Source organism: Phyllobates terribilis, unplaced genomic scaffold, assembly GCF_046119375.1.
Source record: "Phyllobates terribilis strain yellow unplaced genomic scaffold, ASM4611937v1 Scaffold_6669__1_contigs__length_42879, whole genome shotgun sequence".
Lineage (NCBI taxonomy): Eukaryota > Metazoa > Chordata > Amphibia > Anura > Dendrobatidae > Phyllobates > Phyllobates terribilis.
The window spans coordinates 33965-41564 of NW_027369411.1; positions in this window are offsets into that span (position 1 = coordinate 33965).

Below are 7600 nucleotides of genomic sequence, written 5' to 3' on the forward strand. Positions count from 1 at the left end.
GGTTTTTGGTGGGTATGGCGCACGGTATTGATTGTTGTATTGATACGGCCTGTTCTGCGCCCCAGACGAATCTCCCCATCGAAATCCAGGATGATCGTTGCCTCTCGGATTGTAGTTGTTCTCTCGCTGGTTGTAATTGTTGTTGTTGTTTTCATAGCGAGGCCGGGGAGGCCCGAAACCTCCTACGGCGTGTACATCAGCGATGGTCTGGTCCTGGAGCGGCAGGCACATGTCGGTAGGATGACTCTCGTCCGCACAAATACCACAAACTCTCGCAGGCTTAGAATTTCCAATGGCGATGTTCTTGATCATACTCTTTAGCTCCGCTATCTCGCTTTTCCACTCAGGCTCTCCGGAGCTCACAGCATTATCTCCTTTCCTCGTGTATGTCCTCCCGAAGCTCCTCGTTCCTTCCGCGATCTCGTTCAATCGTGCTCTAGCTTCGGCGGGAGTCAAATTCAGCACACTCCCATTACACGCAGCATCAACTAGCCTCCTCTCATTGTCAAGTAACCCATTATAGAGGTGGGTCACCAAATCTTTCTCCTCAAACCCATGGAATGGGCAGCTAGCACATAATCTTGCAAATCTTTCTACGTAGTCATACATCGTCTCAGCGTCCTGCTGTTCCACCATTGCAATAGCTCTTTTCAATGCAACCGCCTTCTTGGACGGAAAATACTTACTCTGGAAAGCTCTGTGAAGTTTCTCCCAAGTGTCGATACGTCCGGTGGGTAGCAAATAATACCATTGACGTGCGCTGTCTTTCAACGTAAGACCGAAAGCTCTCATCTTAATCTGCTCATCGGTGACGTTACTCGGCTTACTGCAGCTGCAGATGTCGTGGAACTCCCTAAGATGCACAATCGGGTCTTCCCCAACCAGGCCATGAAACTTCGGTAGCAGGTTGATGAAACCGGTCTTTAGTTCAAGCGTAACGCCGGCATTCAGGGCAGGCAGCATCACTCCTAGACGTTGTTGCGTCAGATCTGGGTCTGTAAGCTCTCGCAATGTTCTTGCAGCCATCGATTCAATCACTAGATTTTGTAGAGATTGTCGCAGATTGCGTAGATGCGTCTGCTCTATATCTAGAATGAAATCAAGCAAATCTGAATTAGTAGCGCGAGTGTGGACCATGAGATAGGTCCACACCAAAGTAACATGAAAAGAAACAAACTATAACAGTTGGCTCCCCGACAACGGCGCCAAAGTTTGACAGGCGTAAAACGGTCGTTGGCCCTATAAAAATAATCCAACTAAAGTATCCACTAGTGAAGTGGTAGGTCGGAGTCGAGTCCCAAGGGAGCCACAACGATAGCTTAATTCAATTTGTGTTACCAAATAGTAACTGGGGGGGGGGGGTTGGTTGGTTTGTAAACTAACTAGCAATATTAAAACGTGAATTGTTGGATTTTGTAAACGTATAACGATGGAAAGCTCACTCTTTTAGTATCAGCGCATTACTCTTATGGAAAGTTGATCATCGAATTCTATAAAAGTTATGTTCTTTAAATAAATAATCTAGTTGTCCTACTCTTTATTCGTAAATAACAACTAGTCCAAATAGTCCTAGAAACCCTTGTTGTACGCAATAACCAAAGAAATCCTAAGGTTCAACTACTCAACAGAATAAAGATCAAAGATATGTAGGCCTATGCAATACCATTAGCAAATCACCGATACTCGACACAGGTTTATAATCTCTACAAAATAAGCACTCGCAAATAGTCTATGCTAATTCTGATTGCTACCTAAAAGACAAGACTTTTCAAATAGAATTATCAAGCCTAGCGATATGAGTGAATAATAATCAACCTAGTTTGCAACCTAGATAAAATTAATATCAATCAATGACAATAATAATAAGAGAATATAAAACAATGCTGAAATTATTATTAGAACATAAACATAGAATTCTCACAAACAATTCCTAGAATAATGCCTTCAGCCTAAGAGTGAACTAATAGGAACTTAGCCAGACATATCCAAGAGAAAGCTATACATAATTATGGATGAACTAACCAGGGATGAAGGTAGAAGATGGCACAAAGGTGGGAGCTTTTCTTCTTGGCTGCTGAATCTCTAAGAATGAATTTGTGAAAGTGGCAAAAGATAATTCTAACCTAAAAACTAAAGGTTTATTAGTATCTATCCTCTAGGAAATAAAATAGCAGAAAATAAAAGATAAAATAGGGAAAAACTGATAGAAATTCGGACTGAATCTGCAATTGGGCCGGTCCGCGTCGGCAGTCTCGGTCGAGACATGTGATGTCGCGGTCGAGACTTTTTCCCAATAACTCAGAATCGGCGCAGTTCTCGATCGCTACCTCCAAGTAGCGATCGCGACTTTCATGTCGAGGCAAAGTCTCGATCGAGACATTTGGGTCTCGGTCGAGACATCTATGTCGAGGGAAAATCTCGATCGAGACTTTTGGGTCTCGGTCGAGACATCTTCTTCGTGGCTCTTTCTCGTCATGGCGCCTCCTCTCGGACTGTTCTTCGGTCTTCGGTCTTCTTATAAGCTTCCGAGGCAGCTCGGCTTCGCCTCTCAGCTTCTCCATGGGTGTAGGTGTGGTAGTCTTCTCTCTAGTTCCGTCCCAAATGCACTAAAGGTGAGTACAAACAGGATCTCCATAATAAAAACCACAAAACAACGCTTATGGGCATCCCGCAAATCCATAAGTGAACATCATACCTGATTCCGGGAATACCACTCAATAAGCACCTAAACACCACTAATCCTAAGCTAATAGTCGCTAGTTAACACCATATAATAAGCTCCTATCAAGTACTCACTCCACGGGCTGAAATAAAGTGGCCGAGATATTCGATGACGGTAGCACCAAAGGAGCATTTGGAAGGTAAAGTGGATGAAGTCGCTGAAGGCGCCTCTGCCTACCCCCTACCAAGCTCTGAGCTGCCCATCGCAGGCGATCTGCTCGCCGCTTTCCTCCAGCAGCAGGTTACAAACGAGAAACTGCTGCAGTCAAATGAGAACATTCTGGACGTGGTACTAACAATCAATAAAAATGTGTGCGCGACTCATAAACTGATCAAGAGTAGGTGCATCCAGCTAGCTTGCCTGGTCGCTGGTCGCGACCCAGATCCAGTGCTATTCCAGTTTCTTCCCACTGAGCAACGCCAAGCCTATGAAAAGGCGTGGGCGGAGTACCACCAGTCGCTAGAGGAGGAGCGAGCTCAGGAAGAGGACGAAGCGGCCAATGCAACGGGGGACGTGCCACCAACACAAGAAGCACCAGCGACTACAACTCCAGAGCAACCAAAGGTCGCGACAGCCTCGGAACACGCTGCTCCTGTTGACGAAGAAGCAACTTGGTTGTCTTTTTCTTTTTCATGTTCCGAGTCCTTTTAGTCTCTTCCTTAGGTTAATCTAGCCAGTAGCTTTTTGGGTGTGTAGTCAAAATGAATACAAAAGTATGCTTTGCTCGTTTTTCTCTACTTGCTCTATTATCTTGCCTAGTTATAACTTAGTTCCTTTCGCTTAGGCATCTCATCATCATTCCTCTAGAGAGTAGATCATGATAGCCACCTTAGTTCCCTAATCATATATATGCATGACTTTTTCAATGATGTCAAAAGGGGGAATAGACCTGGCATACCGGTTGCTTAAGTCAGGGGGAACTATTACCATAAGAAGCGACCTATGGAAACACAAAGCGAGACTTGATCAAGGTAGAGTGTTACTTATCACTGCTTCTATAAACATGGTCATACATTAGAAGATTCAATAGTCTTCTAAAAAAATGCCTTAAATATATGACATGTCTTATATAGTTTGTCATCATTAAAAAGGGGGAAATTGTTAGGTCAAGCTAGTATTGCTTTACCTCAGTTTCTCTAGTTTTAATGATAACAAACACTTGCATTTAACATCTACATTGAGTTTACTCAGTATAGGTACTTGGGAAGCGTATGGAGTGGAGCAGAGCACGGAAAGCAAGTCGCGATGATCAGGAGCAGGTCGCTATGCATGAATCAGAGGTCGCGACTATATACAGAAGGTCGCTTTAATGACAGAGAAGGTCGCGACAATCACAGACAAGTATTTGGCTAATATAAGATGTTGTAAAGTTTAAGCTGTAAAGACTTATCAACGAAGAACACTAGTGCCAAGCATAGAAGATAGTCGCTAAAGCCATTGGAAGGTCGCTGCAGACGTTATACCATCAAAGTGACCTCAAGACTATAAAACGAATAGCGTATTACCTTCGGCACTTAGAAGATCGGAAGATACTAGAGCGTGTCTCTCACGTTTTAGTAGATTCGCTTAGATACGGAATGATATGAGTATCTAGCACAAAAATTATCTTTTAGCATAAGTTTTATTTTCTTCTTTATAATATATCTTCTATAACTAGAAGATTTAGTTGTTTCAATTCAGTTTAGATATTCGATTTAGGATTAGATTCGATAGACCAGATGTTAGATGGTCTATATATATCGTAGAGATAGCATCTCGTCATTTGTTGACGAAGAGAGGCGAAACCAGGCATTTGTAAACGTGAAAGAGAGGTTAGTATAGTTGCTTCATAGATCTAGCTTGCTTAGAAGTTTCTTGTGTATGAAACTAGACTACAACTAGGATTGAAAAGCAATATACAAGTTTGTTTGCAGAACACTGTGTCATTAAGTTTATTTCCGCACATTAAAGATCCTCAAGATCAAACAAAGTTAACTTAAAGACCTCAAGGTCGCTGCCGTCGCGACCTAAGTAAAGATCAACGATCCTACAATTGGTATCAGAGTAGGAACCGTTCTGTAATCAACCATGTCTTCCTCGACTCCAACTCACCGACAAACTCTCAACAAGCCACCTCTACTAAAGGAAGGCGAACTCGACTGGTGGATCGAAATGCACAAGACTTGGATCAAGCATATGGACGCTCAATGCTGGAACGTCATCGAATTAGGAGATGAAGAAATTCCTGAAGATATCACCAGAAGCGCGATGGACGCTGCCTACTACCGGAAGATCGAAGTTAATGCCAAAGCTCGCCAGATGATCTTCGTCGGCCTACAGCGCCATGATGTTGACAAGGTAAAAAGTCTCCCTACTGCCAAGGAAATCTGGGAAACGATCATAGTCATTCACAGAGGAAGTGAAGACATGAAGCACAACAGGAAATTCTTGTTACAACGCGAGTTTCATGCTTTTAGACAACTTGAGAATGAAAGCGTCCTTGATTGCCAGTCGCAATTCTTCGTGCTCACAAATAAGCTAACCGCTGCTGGCCACATCATCCCAGAGTATGAGAAGACACTCGCTGTCATACACGCTATGAGCGACAAATTTGAAATGGCTAGGAGTATAGCCTTAATGTCTGTAGAAACCAAAGCTCTTCCAGTAGCCAAGATCTTTGGGAAGTTCTATGATCAAGAACAAGGCGACAAGCTGAGATCTTTGTCAAGAGGAAGCGACACAAAACAAGTCGCTTTGAAGCTGTCAAAAGTTCTTGACAGGATGGAGAACCAAGACGAAGAAGAAGATGATGATAAAGATGTAGTCTTAATGACCAAGATGGTCAAGCGATTCTTAAAAAACAAGAAAAGAACCTTACCCTCCTCATCTGACCCCCAACGCGACCTCAGCAGCTACACCTGCTACAATTGCCAGCAAAAGGGGCATCTAGCAAGAGACTGCACCAAGACAAAGGTTGAGCAATCTGAAAAGAAGGCACTCATGACCACTTCTGCATGGGGAGATGATGATGATGATGAAGACTTACATGAAGGGTTCACAGGCTTGTGTCTAATGGCTGGAGAACAAAATTCTGAAGACTCCGAGGTATCAACCTCACTCCCTAATAGCTTCACTAAAAGGATTCACATGCTTGATAAACCTGATTTAATCAATATAATTCTAGGAATAATAGAAGAGAGCGAGCGACTACAAACTGAAAATGATAGCTATGAAAAGGAAATAGAAGATCTTCATGCTGAATGTTTAGATTTATCTACTAGGCTAGCAAATAAAGAGATAGACTTTCAAAAGGCTAAAGAAACAACCTTGTTAACCAAGGAGTGCTTGGGCTGCAAAGGTAAAGCGCTTACTAAAGCGTCTACACAAGCACCCACTCCTGTTCCTATGGCAAGCGAAAGCCTACTTGAAACTAATGACCTAATAAAAAGGGTCATCCTTGATGTCGCTGGTGTCGCATCCCTAATTGAAAAGAGATCAGTTAATCAAACAATGTTTGTTAAAGCAAGAGGGTTTGGCTATGAACTCTGATGATAATGTTAAATCCTCATCCATGCATGAGAAATTAGCCAAGGAACTCGCTGAAAAGGCTGACGTGTTGGATAGGGCTCTTCAAGCTTGCAAAAGCAAGAATGAGTTCTTAGAAGACAAAGTGAAAGTCTTGGAAAACCCCAAACATAAGTCAAAATGGTATCATGGGGGAAAAAGCTCATGCCATGTATGTATCACAAGCCCAAGGGACTCACGAGGTCAAGGGGTGCACCAAAAATGCAAAGCCCTTTAGACCAGGACGTGGAAAATATGGGCGAGTGACCTATTACGACTGGTGTAGATACTGTGGTTGCAATGGTCATACAATCTATAACTGTAAGAAGAAACAGGCTCGTGACAACAAGCCTTATGTTTCTCCTTGCAATGATGTTGCTCATGAACATCCATCATCGCGACCTCAGTACCAACACCAGCGACCTTCAAATCATACCAAGCGATATGATAATTATCACCAGCGACATCAGAACATTCATCAGACATATCAAACTCAAGCAAATCAACATGCTAAACCTAGACCAAAGAGAAAACAGAATGCTAGGATCAACTCTAATCATAATAAATCCTATGAAACTGCTCCCATGACCTTCAATGTCATTCATGCTGATGGGACTCGCTCCAAAGAGACCCACGATACTAATTCACCCAGGAAAGCTGAGCTTCACTGGGTACCAAAAGTTTGAATTCTTCTTGCGTAGGTTGGAAGCGCTAAGGAACGATGGTATTTAGACAGTGGCTGCTCTTTCCACATGACAGGCTTCAAAGAATATTGAATTAACTCATTGTAGAACTGAAGAGGAAGTGGCGGATATCTTCACCAAAGCCTTGAACAAGGATCAATTTGTCAATCTAAGGCTCCTTCTGGGAATGATCCCCTTCACATAAGCGACCTAAGTCTGTAAGTTCCCTCTACTCTGACTAGAACTATCTGCTTATATATTGATATTAGGAACTTAGGACTCGCTTGAAATGACTGGAAAACTTTAGCATTAGCTTTAGTCTCTCGCATGCTCTAGTTGATGCCTTTGTGAAATAATTAGGTGAATCTTCGCGACTTTATAGATCTTGCTAGAAATTATGGACCCGCATGCTCTTCTTTGAAATCCTATGAACATAATCACATTGATCGCTTCTTAGCCCATTACAAAGCCCAACGAGATATGATATGTGATTATAAGGTGTCCCTAGCCTAATCTTGTGTAACGTTCCCTATGACCCTCATAGCTCACAACTGGGAATATCCACTTGATATTAAAGTCCTACCCTAATTTGAAAATTGCATATGCATATGTACTATTCTATGTGTTTTTGTCCTTCAATTTTAAATGTATG